Source organism: Aulonocara stuartgranti (genome assembly GCF_965226115.1).
Source record: "Aulonocara stuartgranti genome assembly, chromosome: 3".
Lineage (NCBI taxonomy): Eukaryota > Metazoa > Chordata > Actinopteri > Cichliformes > Cichlidae > Aulonocara > Aulonocara stuartgranti.
In genome coordinates this window covers 23,562,347-23,580,461 of record NC_138941.1, presented here as the reverse complement: position 1 = coordinate 23,580,461, position 18,115 = coordinate 23,562,347, and the positions used below count along the sequence as shown (strand labels likewise).

Here is an 18,115-nt window from a genome sequence, read left to right as displayed (position 1 = left end):
ACTTTGTTGACTGGGTCAAGTTTGCTAGCGAGAGACAGAGAGAGGCGTTGAAAGGCTGCTCCAACGGAGCTTATTGTTTCGGAGGAATACACGAACACAGCGTACAGTCGAGTCTTAATAGCTCATTACAACTGGGCTCGTCAGGCACTCTTCTTGGCTGCAGTGGTTATTATTATATTTACATGCTTCCAGCTCCCGTTTCTGCTCGATGACAACTCGTAGTTTTCCACTCTCCTTTTTCTCCCTCCTCGCGCTCACAGACGGGTATGGCAGTCCATTCTCCCTGCAGCACGGACTACACTGCCCATGAGGCTACATTCGTTAGGGCTATGCCTGTAGCATTCTGCCTGTTAGCTTAGCACAACAACAACAACAACAAAAATATTTGTATTTTAAATATGTAACGGCGGTACATGTACTCCGTTACTCCCCAACACTGGGAATGAAGCCCATTGACAGCGAGCAGGTCTGAACAGGAATGGAACGCATCCATGGATAATACACCACTTTATTTGAAGACATCTGTAGCACTGCCTCAGTTCTGGATGTTTCCACAGACTCCTCTGGCCTCTGTGCACCTAAAGAAAAGGTCAAAGGTCAGCAGCACATGTAGTTGGGACAATTCTTAATTTACAAACAACAGTTGCACAAACGATACAATTATTTTCCTCCAATCACGACTTTTCACTTGCAGAAATGGTCCTGTGTGATTTCTAGGCTGTGATATGAAAAACTAGTTCCTAATGGCAGCGATTCACTCAGTAAACATGTGTTTCCTCCTCAGAGGTCAGACTGGGCCACTGGATTCAACAATGAGCCAATGATCATCAAGTAGTGACTAAAGCAGAGCCCTGACGTTCTGACATTCATCACACAGTTAGAACAAATGTCTGCTGATGACTTCATCTCATGAAACGACTGATAGATGTCAACTCATTGATCAGCTGAGCTGCTGCTGCTGATCTTCTTCATCGTGCACAGAAACATTCAGCTCGTTTCAATCAGTAAATAACTTTGAACTGTTCCCACTCAAAATGCTGTCAGAACAATGATCATTGTTACTCCCCTCGAGTCTTAATAAAGCTCAACTTGTTCTTTGTGTTTAAACTGACATTTATTTCGGACAGGAGGATTCTTCCACATGTCTTAACATGTAATGATGTCCAACCACAGCCGATACAATGCCGTCAGAACTAAAAGGAAATACAAACTTAAATGAATATTCTTACTAAAATCCTTAAGCATTATATACAACGAAACATTCCAACAAAATGATCAATAAAGTACACATTACACTTCACACTGCGGCTATTGCACTTGAATACCATGCAAAACTCGTGCATTTACATACAATGATAATAAACAAAACATTTACCTCATTGGCCTCACTCAAAGGGAATAAACTTTCATTTTTACTCGGTGGGGATGTCCAGAAAAGGCACTCTTTATTTATCTTTCTGCAGACGTGCAAACCTCGTGGCTCGTCTCTTAATTAGCTTGCTGAGTGTGACAGCCAAAAAATGCCCTCTTAGCCACAACACAACTTTAGAAAAGGTTCCTCTATAATTGCACAATTAGCACAAATAACACATTTAAACATATAAATCTAATCAACAAACATGGATTACTATTTATTTCTTATGTATTATTTCTTAATATTTCAACTACTTATTGTTTCAAACTTAACTATCTAATAAAATGAACTGAAAAAGCAACAGAAGAGTGAAAACATTTCGTGTTTCTAGAAAGATCTTTCAGCTCATAGCTGCTCACAGACTGTATTTACAAGTGACAAACTGCAACTCTACAGTACATCTACAGTATATATCAAATATATTCTGTATTCAAATCTATTGAGTGATGTTTGAAAGTCTTTCCAGGTGAGTTTGATCCAGGAGGGTCTGAAGCCAGAGTCAGACAGAGACTGTGCAGAGACTGTAGAAGGACAGCGCAGCAGCAGAGCAGTCCAGATACACTGATGATCCTCTGTCAGATCCAGAGGGACACACAGGGATGATGCTGGACTCTACATTGTGTCTGACAGTGGAGCTGTTCTCAGAGCAGTTCACTCTGCAGCACTGACAGTCATCTGCACTTCTTCTCATTCCTCTGTCAGTCACTGCTGGATGAAGCTCTCCTCTCCACCTCCCAGTAACATGGCCCAGTCAGAGCGTCTCTACACACAAGCTGCTGCTGCTTCAACCTCTCTGGATCATCAGGACACAGCTCCTCCTCTCTCAGCACACACACCGTCCTGTTTACCATCATATCCTCCACCTGCAGAGAGAAGAAGGAAGAGCAGAGGAGATAAACGAGTGTTTCCAGAGACTCTTCATCAGCTGTCAGTCAGTGATGCAGCACATCCAGTATAAAGAGCAGCAGGGACTTCAGTGCTGGGACTGTACTAGGACTCATTGTTGCTTCACTTTTTCTAATCTTTGGATTTTTATTGAAGTTGATGAAAATGTTTTTCCCTCCTAGTTTGAGTTTGGACTTTCATTCATTAGAAGAACCTTGGTGTGTCCACTCTGAGCTCTGTAGGAACCCCAACAACAAGCCCAACAATCCAGATGGACAGTTCCAGCTGTTAACTGGAGGAATTCCATCCAAACATCTGCTCTCACTAAATTCTTCCTCACCTACAGACTGTGTTCTTCACTGCTTTAAACTTGGAAATGAATGCAGTCATTGGTCTGCGTGCTGCTTTGTTCAGAGAGCTGATTGGCTGTTGACAGTGTTTGATCAGAGCGTGTCAGCCATTACTATGGTGACCATAAAGGTCAGAAACAGGAAGTGTTTGTGTCCAATCCTGAAGCCTGTCACCATTCTCCTCTCACAGCTTCACTGAGAAGCGGCAGCTTTACAGGAAACACTGGATCTTTGTTTCATACTGACTGTGTTTAGTACAATACTGCTGACAGCACCACCCACTCACTCCATCACTCTACTGACCTCAGAGTCTCCAGTCTGTAGTCTGGACTCTGAAGATCAGACAGCTGCTTCACATCTGGATCCTTCAGGTTGTTGTCCCACAGGTCCAGCTGTCTCAGATGGGAGGGGTTGGACTTCAGTGCTGCTGCCAGATAATCACAGCTGATCTCTGACAAACCACAGCGACTAAATCTGTATAAAGAATGAAAGATGTAAGTTTATTAGACAAAGTGTGAGCTTGAAATCATTCAGTGTTTCATCATCTGTTCAGAGCTGAAGAAGGTTCAGAATGTAGAAGTTTAGAAAATGGAAACTCCAAACAGCTGAAGCCAACAGGAAGCAGCTTCAAACAGGAAACTGTGCAGAGTTTCAGACTATATGTCCTGATGCAGCCAGTTGGATTTTGGAGATTTGAATCTCTGTTCTGTGACTAAGTCCTTGAATCATTTCTTCCAGTTGGTCCAACAAGACAGACTAAGTGTTGGACATGTGTTGTGGCTCCATTAGGGGAGCTTCTAAATGTGATGTGATGGCCCCTCTGGGTCTGTCAGGTCACAGCACTGAAGAGAGCTCAAACTGGGCACACAGTTGTTCCAGTCTGGACCAAAGACTCTATACTGGGACTGAGGGACTGCTTTGACTGCACCCACTGGGACTTTATAAAGGCTCATGTTCTCACTTAGATCATCGATTTCTACTTACATTTCTTTCTGGGAAAAATGGGGATTACTTTGAAAACAGGAAGTATTTTCCCCAATAAGCAGCCCTGGATTAGTAAATCACTCCAACATGTTCTCAGGCAGAAGAAGCTGTCTTGTTATGAGGGAGAAAAGAAAAAGATTGAGGCACAGAAACTTGTTGAAAGAGAGATAAAGCAGCTAAAATCAGGTGTAAAAGTAAAGCAGAGGATGAGCTGAATAAAGGACACTCAAGGCTGGCTTGGAAAGGAATGAAGTCCATGGTGGGGATGCAGAACAAGGAGCAAAGATGAATGTGATGCTGAATCAGCAGAAGACTTGGACTCATTTGATTCCAGCTTTGATATCATTGATTTCAATGAAGAGCTTTGTGATTGCAGCAAAGGGCTGGTAGCTCTGAGAGTCCCACTGATGAGGTGTTTGTGTGGAAATCTCTTAGTGGGACCAAAGAGAGAAAAAGCCCTGGTCCTGATGCTGTGGGAGGGAAATGATTGAAGTGTGCTGTGAGGAACTGACTGGGAGATTTTCACACATTTTCCAGTCCTCCTTGGAACAACAGGAAGTTCCCAGCATATGGAAACAAAGGTTAAGTGTCCTATGGCACTCAGTGATGATGGTGCTGTGGCCCCACCACCTCCACCTCTTTGTAAAGGAACTAACTGTCATCTGAAGCTTCAAATGGAACTAAGACTTCCTCCACTAGGTGGCAGTGTCTGATGAGAAAGTGTTAGTGGAGCTGGCCTGGAGTCAGAAACAGGAAGATGCAGGATTTGGGCTGAAATGGGGAAAAGTGGTTCGCACTAGTGCCTTAAAGCAAGAAGGTTGTAGGTTGAAGCTTGTTGGCCTTTCTGTGGAGGTTGGATGTTCTCCCACAGTCCAATGAAATGCTGCTTAGGTTCATTGGTGCTTCTAAATTGGCTGTAGGTGTGGATGTGAGAGAGTGCTTCTCTGTCTCTCTCTGTTGGCCCTGTGATGGACTGCTCACCTGTGCAGGTGGACCACGCCTCTTGCCCTATGACAGCTAGGGCACAGGCTGCAGCTCTTTGAGCCTAAGCTGAATAAACAGTTAGCAAAAATGATCCATAGATGGCCTGAAATCCCCCAATTAGCAGTTTGGTAGATAGCTATGACATGCTAATCCCATCCAGCAGCTGTAGAATAGAATAGAATAGAATAGAATAGAATAGCCTTTATTGTCATTGTACAGAGTACAACGAAATTGGAGTGCCACTCCCTTGGTGCAAGTTTCAATAATAAATATAAATGTAAGATATAAAAAGTACAAAAAAAACCAATCATAAGTACTCAAACAATAGTATGTACAATATATACAGGATAGCAGCATTAATATAATGACAGTATGAATAGCAGCATAATATAATGACAGTGACGGTATGGAATAGGTTCAATTGTTTTTCTGCTTATTTACTACGGTGATAGCTCTGGGAAAGAAGTCAACCCCGAATCTGTTTGTCCTGGTTTTATGTGACCTGTACCGTCGGCCTGACGGTAATAGTTCAAACAGTTGGTTGCTGGGGTGAGAGTGGTCCTTGATGATATTACCAGCTCTGCTGAGGTACCGAGAGTTTGCAGTGACCTCCAGGCTGGGCAGAGAGCAGCCAGTGATCTTCTGGGCTGTGTTGATGACCCTCTGCAGTACTTTCCTGTCCACAGCTGAGCACCCTGCATACCATGTTGTTACGCCGTACGTTAGGATGCTCTCTATGGTGGCTCTGTAAAATGTCACCAGCAGCCTCTCCTCCAGGTTGTTCCTCCTGAGCACTCTCAGAAAGTGGAGACGCTGCTGGGCCTTTTTAACCACCGCTGTAGTATTTGCAGTCCAGGAGAGGTCATCAGATATCTGCACACCCAGAAACCTCATGGAGTGTACCCTCTCCACACAGCTCCCGTGAATGTAAAGTGGGGCCGGGTCTGCTCTGCCCTTCCTGAAGTCCAAGATAAGTTCTTTAGTTTTCGTGGTGTTCAGTTGGAGGTTGTTAACTGAACACCACTCAGTCAGTCTGTTGACCTCATCTCTGTAGTCCGACTCATCCCCCCTTGAGATGAGTCCAACCACTGTGGTGTCATCCGCGAACTTTATGATGGTGTTTGAGAGATGGGTAGGGGAGCAGTCGGATGTGTAGAGCGTAAACAGGAGGGGACTCAAAACACATCCTTGTGGAGACCCGATGCTGAGTGTGATGGTGCTGGACCGGTGGGGGGCGGGTCTGACAGACTGTGGTCTATTTGTCAGGAAGTCACTGTCACTGTTCATAGACATAAACTACACCTTTATTGGTGCTATTTCCAAGCACATTGTGCGCTGTCGGTCCTGCTTGCTACACAAGAACATTCAATATTTAGTATTTACTGCTGTTTACACTTAGCTAGATTAACGTGATGGTCAGTGGCGGTCCTAGCCTGTTTGGCGCCCTGGGCAAACACTCTCTATGGTGCCCCCCCCCCTCCCCCCCCTCCCCCACACACAAACACACACACACATATTAAGGATTGTATGTTAACATAAAACTGTTGTCGAAATTCACCAGAGAAACACACACACATGAAGAGAGAGAGAGAGTATGCATTGTATGCAGACGGCTACCAAACAGCCATCATAATTCGTCACACAATGAGAACAGGACAAATCACAAATTGACAATGACTAATTAATGTTTTAAACTGTATTTGTTAACAATTTGAAAAATAAAATTTGCTGAATGAATGATCAACAGTTGTTGTTGCTGTGCAGCAGTGGGAATACTGACAACTGTCACTGGATCATTTAATGTTGAAGAAATATATTAAACCAGAGGACGACTTTTTTTTTCTTTAATTCTCCGCTTTTCCAGTCTCTTCAATTTGTCTTTTAGAACACTCTACTCACCATATCAGGAAATGCTAAGATTTGACTAATGACTGCTTGAGAATCACTGGGCATAAAATAGTATTTTTTCCTGCCAAACTGTGTTACATTTTGAATTTTTGTAGATTAATTTAAAGAATTAAGAACAAATGATCTGTTTTGTGACAGGCTATTAATAACAAGCACCTAAAGATAATTTAAAATTAATTATTTGCAACATTGTCTGTTTTTTGTATACACAACATGGTTGATTCTTTTGAGTTAAGCACTTTTTTGTAACAGTGACAGTGTAGAAGTGAAAAAACACTGCCATCATCAGGTCAAACTTGAAATTTCAAAATTACTCTACAAATTTTATCCTGCAAATTGTCACTGAGGTTCTGTAATGACAGGAAAAAAATTTATGGAATGTTTATTTCCTTGAAAGTGGATCAAAGCCAAAGTAAAATGTATTTCTGTAGCTGTTGACCAAAGTGACCTGCTCTCCCTCTTGAGCTACAGCAACTCCTAATGTAACATTAAGTAAGATAAATACCACCTAGAACCTCTTGTACTATACAGTGTTTGTGTAGATAAAGAACTCTATGAATGTTTCTTAATCACTTTAAATAAATAATCATAAACAACCTCCAAAAATTCTGCTTGATCTGCTTGCAAACTGTCAGGGGTTAGTACTTAAAAAATTTATATATGAATGTACTACACAAAGGGAGTTCATTTGGATTTTTATGAACCCCAATTTTACAGGGAGTGCAGAATTATTAGGCAAATGAGTATTTTGTCCACATCATCCTCTTCATGCATGTTGTCTTACTCCAAGCTGTATAGGCTTGAAAGCCTACTACCAATTAAACATATTAGGTGATGTGCATCTCTGTAATGAGAAGGGGTGTGGTCTAATGACATCAACACCCTATATCAGGTGTGCATAATTATTAGGCAACGTCCTTTCCTTTGGCAAAATGGGTCAAAAGAAGGACTTGACAGGCTCAGAAAAGTCAAAAATAGTGAGATATCTTGCAGAGGGATGCAGCAGTCTCAAAATTGCAAAGCTTCTGAAGCGTGATCATCGAACAATCAAGCATTTCATTCAAAATAGTCAACAGGGTCGCAAGAAGCGTGTGGAAAAACCAAGGCGCAAAATAACTGCCAATGAACTGAGAAAAGTCAAGCATGCAGCTGCCAAGATGCCACTTGCCACCAGTTTGGCCATATTTCAGAGCTGCAACATCACTGGAGTGCCCAAAAGCACAAGGTGTGCTATTGCACACCTTGTGATGTCAGAGACATGGCCAAGGTAAGAAAGGCTGAAAGACGACCACCACTGAACAAGACACACAAGCTGAAACGTCAAGACTGGGCCAAGAAATATCTCAAGACTGATTTTTCTAAGGTTTTATGGACTGATGAAATGAGAGTGAGTCTTGATGGGCCAGATGGATGGGCCCGTGGCTGGATTGGTAAAGGGCAGAGAGCTCCAGTCCGACTCAGACGCCAGCAAGGTGGAGGTGGAGTACTGGTTTGGGCTGGTATCATCAAAGATGAGCTTGTGGGGCCTTTTCGGGTTGAGGATGGAGTCAAACTCAACTCCCAGTCCTACTGCCAGTTTCTGGAAGACACCTTCTTCAAGCAGTGGTACAGGAAGAAGTCTGCATCCTTCAAGAAAAACATGATTTTCATGCAGGACAATGCTCCATCACACGCGTCCAAGTACTCCACAGCGTGGCTGGCAAGAAAGGGTATAAAAGAAGAAAAACTAATGACATGGCCTCCTTGTTCACCTGATCTGAACCCCATTGAGAACCTGTGGTCCATCATCAAATGTGAGATTTACAAGGAGGGAAAACAGTACAACTCTCTGAACAGTGTCTGGGAGGCTGTGGTTGCTGCTGCACGCAATGTTGATGGTGAACAGATCAAAACACTGACAGAATCCATGGATGGCAGGCTTTTGAGTGTCCTTGCAAAGAAAGGTGGCTATATTGGTCGCTGATTTGTTTTTGTTTTGTTTTTGAATGTCAGAAATGTATATTTGTGAATGTGGAGATGTTATATTGGTTTCACTGGTAAAAATAAATAATTGAAATGGGTATATATTTGTTTTTTGTTAAGTTGCCTAATAATTATGCACAGTAATAGTCACCTGCACACACAGATATCCCCCTAAAATAGCTAAAACTAAAAACAAACTAAAAACTACTTCCACAAACATTCAGCTTTGATATTAATGAGTTTTTTGGGTTCATTGAGAACATGGATGTTGTTCAATAATAAAATTATTCCTCAAAAATACAACTTGCCTAATAATTCTGCACTCCCTGTAGACTGGTCAAGTTCTTCTATACCAAACTCGCTCATACATGTCTTTCTAGACCCTTCTTTGTGCGCTGCTGCACAGTCATGTTGGAACAGGAAGGGGTCATCTCCAAACTGTTTCCACAAAATTGGGAGCATGAAACTGTCAAAAATGTCTTGGTATGTCTGCGTGTATTTCAAAACATGTAGCTCTCCGACTTTATATCCTGTACGAGAGTTTGTCTTGTATTATGTTCAAATGTTTAATAAAAACGTGTATCACTCATTGATAAAGAAGAAAACTTTGAAGAAAACTCTGAAATTATCCCGATTAGTGAAGAGTGTGTCGTTTCCGCAGCACTATTCTTTGTTTCTATTTAATGTATTTAAATCTAGTATTGTGTAGATTCACAATGGTCAGAGGGCCCGGTGGCGCCAGTGTCCGGCAGCCTCGCCTCTGTCAGTGCGCCCCAGGGTGGCTGTGGCTACAATGTAGCTTGCCATCACCAGTGTGTGAATGTGTGTGTGAATGGGTGGATGACTGGATATGTAAAGCGCTTTGGGGTCCTTAGGGACTAGTAAAGCGCTGTATAAATACAGGCCATTTACCACTCAATGAGAATGATCATCACGTGTTCTTACATGATATTGTAAGAACTGTATTTAAATAATGTAATGGAGAGCAGAGGATCATCACACTTTTTTCATATAAATGGTAAATGGCCTGTATTTGTATAGTGCTTTACTAGTCCCTAAAGACCCCAAAGCGCTTTACACATCCAGTCATCTACACACACATTCACACACTGGTGATGGCAGCTACATTGCAGCCACAGCCACTCTGGGGCGCACTGACAGAGGCGAGGCTGCCAGACACTGGTGCCACTGGTTTCACCCAAAACCTCTGGTGATAATGACCCACACTTTTTTTCACACCTTGGCTCATGTTATGAAGCACATGATTAATAGTGGTCAGCAATGCACTCAAATACACTAATAGTATTTTAGTGTGATTTAAAATGGGGTAGCACAGTTACCTGCAAGAAGGTCCTGAGTTCAATTCCACTATCAAGCCGGGATCTTTCTGTGTGGAGTTTGCATGTTCTCCCCATGTTTGTGTGGGTTCTCTCCGGGTACTCCGGCTTCCTCCCACCGTCCAAAGACATGCAGTTAGAGGGGATAGGTCAATTGAAAAATCTAAATTGCCCATAAGTGTGAATCCATGAGTGAATGTGAGTACGGATGGTTGTTTGTCTCTGTGTGGTAGCCCTGCGACAGACTGGCAACCTGTCCAGGGTGTACCCTGCCTCTTGCCCTAAGATAGCTGGGATAGGCTCCAGTGCCCCCCGCAACCCTGAAAAGGATAAGCTGAAGCAAATGGATGAATTTAAAATGGTCTAAAATAATTTTTAGACCATTTCACTCATTGGATTTATTTCATTTTTCTGACAAATAATATTTTGATGAGACAAAATGTTCTGATGAACAGAAAATACTTCTTTCTGTAATATTTATTCTGTATAAACAGATTATACAGGAAACACTTGGGCTGATGGATTGTAGGTTTCCAGGTTTGGTAACTAGATCAAAACGTGGCACAGCTGGCAACCTAACAAACTTTTATCCACACTCCTAAAAGGTTGATTCTGTTCATCTGGCTGAGATTTTCATCAGTAATCTGGGACATTTAAAAGTTGATGTGTACCGTAAACCTACGCATACAGATCAGAATTTAATGTTTGACTCTCTTCATCCACTGAAGCATATACTGGGTGTCACCAGGACGCTGCAACATAGAGTGAACACCATCCCTACAGACACAGTGGCCAGGGAAGCAGAAGAACATCACATCAAGAAGGCCCAGAGTAAATGTGATTCAAGATTCTTTATTTGTCACGTGCATGGCTATACAGGTATAACACACAGTGAAATGTGACCTGATACACTCCTCGACTGTGCAACGAAAAAAAGAGAAAGACAGAACTTTATATACAGTGAATGAGTATATACAAAGAGGACATTGTGTGTTGCAAGTGGGTGAGTTATGTACATTATATAAATAGAAATAAAATAAAATAAAACAATATGGAAAATTACATCTTGTGCACATTGTGTGGGAAGGGTGTTAAAATGTCATGTGCTATAGCGAGGCCAGAAGAATCAGGATGATATGAGAATATATGCACTGCACTACACACTGTATATAAATGCCACTTGTTTTGCACATATTCAACTCTGTATATTTTATATATTTTATTATTTTTATTATTTATTTATTTATTTTTACTATTTAATTTGTAAAAATGTGTATACACACACACACACACACACACACACACACACACACACACACACTCGTAGGAAAATATTTAGTATACACATCCAGAAATGCATACACTATTATATATTGTACATATATTTATTAGTTTCAGGTTGGCCATTCTTGTATTTTGCTCGTTTGTGTTGTTGTGTTTGCACATCTCTGTTGCTTGTGGGGCTCGCACACAAGAATTTCACTCGCATGTGCTGTGCCAGTGTGCCTGCACATGTGATGTGACAATAAAAGTGATTTGATTTGATTTGATTTGAATATGATAATGAGTCCTGTCTCAGTCACTTAAGGATAATAGGGGGGTGGGGGGCACCCGTCCCATCCCAGCAACAGATGGGATGGGTCCTTCAAAATCTCTCACATCTCTCCACAGCACCTGTATAGAAAGTCCTGAGGATCACTGGAGAGACCCTGAACTTCCTCAGTTGTCGTAGGTTGTACAGGCACTGCCTAGCCTTTTTGGTCTGGACCTGAATGTGGGCAGACCATGTCAGGTCTGAGGAGATGTTGACACCGAGATACTTGAAGGACTGCACGCTCTCCACTGGAGCTCCATTAATGATAATGGAGGCTATCCCAGCTGGACATGTGTCAAAGCTGGAAAGGCACCTAAAGAAAACTCCAGCCCATGCAAGAAAGAAGGACAACTGCTGCCTAAGTGAAAACACTCAGTGATGCTTATGTGTCAGGAGTATTGGAACAGCTAAGGCACATTTTCTCTAAACACCGTGTCTCTGTACCTTTCACAAGGATGAGGTCCCCCGGCACAAACAGTCACAGTACTATATTACTCTGTACCTGTAATATAGTGTACGCTGTTAAGTGCCAGGAGGATAGCCATGATATATTCATCACTACACTACAGCATGTGTATGATGTGTATACATTTTTTCAAAACTAAAAGACATTGGTTGTTATAAGCTGCCATTCACACAACAACTGATGTCTCTATGCAGTTGTCTATAGGGTGTGTTATTTAAGCTGCTTTAGCCTGCCCACAGTTGCCGTGCACCTGCATGACACCTAGCAATCCACTTCCACTCCAGGTCCTCGGTTTATACTGTGTCTGATTTAATCATTGTCTTATCTGTGAAGCCTACTCTTTTCTGCACTGGGTCTTGGTGCAGTTTTCCATGTTTCAGATTCTCAATGTATGCAGAAAGGGTGGAGATATGTGCTGATGGTTTTTACATGTATATGGAATTAAATAAATGTGGTCGTCACTGAAATGTATTTTGTGTTAGGTTACAGTTTTAAGGTTTGCCCTATAGAGATGTGCATTCACTAGGATGATTCTGTCTTAAAAAAAGACTGAACCAAAGAAGATTCTGTGCCTGAAGTTAAAAAAAACAGTCACCTCAGTGTCCTATCAGCATCATGTAACTCTCTTGCTGTGACGCTAGCTCTTTTACATTAAGTGTAAACTTGCAGTGTTAGAGACTGATTTATAAATACCTTGGGAACCATGAAGAGGCCGCTGGAAAGGCTGCAACCACCAAGTACCTGCAGAGGGTCAGGCAAGTCCTGAGGAGTCAGCTGAATGGTAAGAACAAGATCCGGGCCATCAACACGTACGCCCTGCCCGTGATCAGGTACCCTGCTGGGGTAATAGGCTGGCCAAAGGAGGAGATAGAAGCCACTGACATAAAGACAAGAAAGCTCCTTACCATGCATGGAGGGTTTCACCCCAAGTCCAGCACCCTGAGGCTGTACGCTAAGCGGAAGGAAGGGGGCCGGGGACTGGTGAGTGTCAGCACCACAGTTCAGGATGAGACAACAAACATCCAAGAATACATTGGGAAGATGGCCCCAACTGACCGAGTGCTCAGTGAATACCTCAGGCAGCAGAAACCCAAGAAAGAGGAGGGAGACGAGGAACCATCATGGAAGGACAGGCCCCTGCACGGTATGTACCACCGGCAGATAGAGGAGGTGGCTGATATCCAGAAATCCTACCAGTGGCTGGACAAAGCTGGACTGAAAGACAGCACAGAGGCACTAATCATGGCAGCACAAGAACAAGCTCTGAGTACAAGATCCATAGAGGCTGGGGTCTATCACACCAAGCAAGACCCCAGGTGCAGGCTGTGTAAAGATGCCCCAGAGACAATCCAGCACATAACAGCAGGGTGCAAGATGCTGGCAGGCAAGGCATACATGGAGGGCGGTGAAAGAGGCGAAGCAGCGCTACGGGAGGAAACTAGAGTCACAACTCCAACAGAGTGACTCTAGGAGCCTGTGGCGGGGACTAAGGACAATAACGGACTATAAAGCACCAACAACCGGTATGACGAACGCGGCCGTGACTCTGGCAGACGAGCTGAACACTTTCTATGCTCGCTTCGAGGCTGCAGCTAAGGTCTCCAACAATGCTAGTGTTAGCGGCGCTAACGGCTGCAGACAGGAAGATACTGCCAGCACCGGAAACGTGCTCGTCATCTCCGAGCATGAAGTAAGGAGAGCCTTCAAAAGAGTGAACACCAGGAAAGCAGCAGGACCAGACGGCATCCCAGGTCATATCCTAAGAGACTGCGCATACCAGCTAGCTCCTGTGTTCACTGAGATATTCAACATCTCTTTATCTCAGTCGGTGATCCCCACATGCTTCAAAGAGTCCATCATTGTTCCTGTCCCGAAGAAACCCTACCCTGCTTCTCTCAATGACTATCGCCCTGTAGCCCTCACCTCAGTAGTGATGAAGTGCTTTGAACGCCTGGTCAGAGACTTCATCATTTCTTCACTACCAGACACACTGGACCCACTACAGTTCGCTTACCGTCCAAATCGTTCCACAGACGATGCCATCTCTCATCTCCTCCACACATCACTCACTCACTTGGACACTAGAAGGGGGAATTATGTTAAAATGCTCTTCATAGACTACAGCTCTGCATTTAACACCATAATTCCCTCCACACTCACCACCAAGCTGGAGCATCTGGGACTCAGCTCATCTATGTGTCAGTGGATCTCCAACTTCCTAACTGGCAGACCACAGGCAGTAAGGATGGGCGGACATGTCTCAGCCTCCACCACTCTCAGCACTGGAGCCCCCCAGGGGTGTGTTCTGAGCCCCCTGCTGTACTCTCTGTACACATATGACTGTGTGGCCACTACCAGCTCCACCACCATCATCAAGTTTGCTGACGACACCGTCGTGGTGGGCCTGATCTCTGATAACAACGAGACGGCCTACCTGAAGGAGATTAGGAATCTGGAGAACTGGTGCCAGAGGAACAACCTCCTTCTAAACGTCAGTAAGACAAAGGAGCTGATAGTGGACTTCAGCACTAAGCAGGAGAGGAACTACCAGACCCCCGTCATCAACGAGTGCCCAGTGGAGAGAGTGGACAGCTTCAAATACCTCGGAGTTCACATCACGCAGGACCTGTCATGGTCCTGTCACATCAACACCGTGGTGAAAAAGGACCGACAGCGTCTCTACCACCTCAGACGCTTGAGAGACTTCCAACTGCCCTCCAAGGTGCTCAGGAACTTTTACTCGTGCACCATAGAGAGCATCCTGGCGGGAAACATCTTAACCTGGTTCGGGAACAGCACCATGCAGGACAGACGAGCTCTAGAGAGGGTTGTGCGGTCAGCTGGGCGCACCATCCGCTCCGAGCTGCCTGACCTGCACTCAATCTACAGCAGGCGGTGCCGGACCAAGGCCAGGAAGATCGTGAAGGACCTCAGCCATCCCAACAACAGACTGTTCTCTCTGTTGAGGTCAGGAAAGCGATTCCGCTCCCTGAAGACCAACACAGAGAGACTGAGGAGGAGCTTCTTCCCGCAGGCGATACGGTCTCTCAATCACACCACCACACAGTACTGACCCACACATACAGTTCTTACACACACACTGGACTTTCTGGACTTTGGTTTTGCACAACACTGGTCACTATATTCTTCATTTCCAGTTAATACTTGTACAGCTGCTGTTATTGTGTATATATTTATTTATATTTAGATTTCTTCATACATTCTTATATAGTTCTATATTGTGTATTGTGTATTTTGTTGTACAGTTATTTTATTTTCAACTTTAATTTATATATTTATCTTTATCTTATTCTTCCCAGTTAAATTTACCCTTCATTCTAATTTGTGTTGTACAGTTATTTCATTTTTAACCTTAATTTATATTCTATTCCTTCCTAGTTAAATTTACCCTTTTTAATTTTTCATATTTATTTCCTATCTTATTCATAGCCTTTTCCTTTTTTGTTTTCTTTAGGTCACGAGCAGTTGTCCAAGCATTTCACTACATATCGTACTGTGTATGACTGTGTACGTGACAAATAAAATTTGAATTTGAATTTGAATTTGGAACGCCATAACCAAGTGGCCGGCATAGTGTACAGGAACATCTATGCCGAGTATAACCTGGAAGTCCCGAGGTCAAAATGGGAGATGCCCCCAAGGGTGGTGGAGAATGACCGAGCTAAGATCCTGTGGGACTTCCAGATACAGACGGACAAAATGGTGGTGGCTAACCAACCGGACATAGTGGTGGTAGACAAACAGAAGAAGACGGCCGTAGTGATCGATGTAGCGGTTCCGAATGACAGCAATATCAGGAAGAAGGAACACGAGAAGCTGGAGAAATACCAAGGGCTCAGAGAAGAGCTCGAGAGGATGTGGAGGGTGAAGGTAACGGTGGTCCCCGTGGTAATCGGAGCACTAGGTGCGGTGACTCCCAAGCTAGGCGAGTGGCTCCAGCAGATCCCGGGAACAACATCGGAGATCTCTGTCCAGAAGAGCGCAGTCCTGGGAACAGCTAAGATACTGCGCAGGACCCTCAAGCTCCCAGGCCTCTGGTAGAGGACCCGAGCTTGAAGGATAAAACCGCCCGCAGGGGCGTGCTGGGTGTTTTTATATATATATATATATATATATATATATATATATATATATATATATATATATATATAATTTATGGATTTCATACAATTGCTGTCAAAGTCTTTTTGTCTTTTTAATCCATAAATAGTTGGATTAAATATTGCTGAACACAATCTCTGGCTAGAAAGTCTATCAAAGATGTCAAGGTAACGTTTAAGAAGTATGAAATCCACATGTGGCAGAGAAGACAGACGACCAGTCGCTCTCACATCTTCACCTACAGGCAATTCAAAATCACCAGTTATTCTCACACAGAAGCTGAAGCCAGCCATGAACTATAAATATACAACCTTCTAGTTGTGAGGTGACAGTATTAACCGCTACTACGTTTTCTTTGTAAAATTAAATTTAATTAATTATTTTTCTTTTTACTACAGGACAAATACACTAAAACCTTCTGGTAAAAAAAAGTAAATTTTCATATTAAAATACAAAAACTGCACAAAAATGTATCTTTATTTCTATCAATGTTTTTAAGATTGCTTCAACATGTCTGAGTCACCTTATCTAAGATGATAATCTTTTTTGAGAGGATGCATGGAATTCCGACCATGACTTCTTATCCAGATTATGGTTTTCCAAGTTTTACTGCACGCAGGCTTAGTTTACAGTGAGACTCTACACTGTATCAAACTGTAAAGGCTAGTGCTCGTTCTCATTCCTGGTAGCTCCAGCTAAATGTGTTCTTTTCTCATTTTTTTCATAGCTTTTTGAAACCTGAGATAAAGTTTTAGTCATTATTGACTCTTCCACCCGCCACAGCTGAAGAGGATCTCGGCTTGCCGGCACTTCAGATGTTCTAGTTGTTCCTCCAGTTGGTCAGAGGCATTCACAGTATCCTCAAAGTCCTGCAGCAGGACCCTGTTGGCCAGCAGCCCACGCTGCTCCTTCAACCTCAGGTTTTGTCTGTGCAGGCGACTGTTTTCTTGCTTGACCCTGGTTAGGTGGTCCCTCTTCCCAGCCACCATGGCCTCCACCTCAGTCAGTTGCTCTCTCTTCACCTTGACCTCCATCTGGCACCAGCGCAGCTTCTCCTTTATATGTGACAGGCACTGATACAAGAGAGACAACAAATGCTATTGCTCATAATGAAAGAAATTAGAAGCAATCTGTATCCATGGATTTGTCAGCATACCCCCAAGCTACTGCTGATCTTCTTCTGCAGCTTTACTGATCCCTCGTGCTGCTTTTCGGCTTGTTTTATATATATATATATATATATATATATATATATATATATATATATATATATATATATATGTAACCAAAACGGAAGCTAAAAGGGGTCATGCCTCATCTATTATATAGATGACTTATTTTAAATTGGAACCTGGAAGACTTTAATTCTTATTTTCTCCTTAAATATTTAAATTGCCACAGTAGATATAATTGGGTTCTAAACTTATGGACATAAGGTCATTCAAGTAAATTTGAATTTTGCATGGTAATGAAGAAGAAGAAGAGCATCTCTGAATGAACAGCATGTCATAAATTGGAGCAGATGGGATAGAGCAGCACAAGACCGGCTGCTAAGAATGGGAAACTGAGGCTGCAAGTCAAACAGGCTTACAAAAAATTGGACAATAGAAGCTGATGTAATTAGTCTCGATTTCTTCTGCAACACTGAGATAGTAGGGTCTTTCCCCCTCCTAAAGATCGAAATTGAATATAAAACACAGTTTTTAAATAGAAAGTTTCAGCTTTTCGTGTACTCCTGTTCTCGCAGCAGCTCTGCAGCTTGTGATGTTAGAGCGAGACAACAACTGAACGGCCATAGGTGAGGGTAGGGACTTAGATTGACCGGTAAATTGAGAGCTTTGCTTTTACACTCAGCTCTCTCTTCACCACGTACAGGCAGCAAGCTGAGGGGATACTAGGATACCCATTCCAGCCCGCCTCTCACCAGGGGCAACTCCAGACTGAGACAGAGTCCAAGCCCTCTCCAGGAGAATAGTTATCTAGCCGGCACCTCTCAACCTCACACACTAACTCAGGGTCCTCCCCACCAGAGAGGTGATATTCCATGTCCCAGTTGCCAGTCTTGGTAGCCGGGGATTGGTCCGCCAGGGCCTCTGGTCCTGATTGCAG

General features: G+C 43.2%; 1 long non-coding RNA gene across 1 annotated transcript; it reads right to left on the bottom strand.

The window, feature by feature from the left end:
• Positions 1–1,731: 1,731 nt before the first annotated feature.
• Positions 1,732–4,703, bottom strand: LOC309703921. Its single transcript, XR_014276083.1, has 2 exons — positions 2,953–4,703; positions 1,732–2,277 (listed from the first exon to the last, which is right to left on the bottom strand). It is a non-coding gene; the product is annotated as an uncharacterized lncRNA (long non-coding RNA).
• Positions 4,704–18,115: the final 13,412 nt, after the last annotated feature.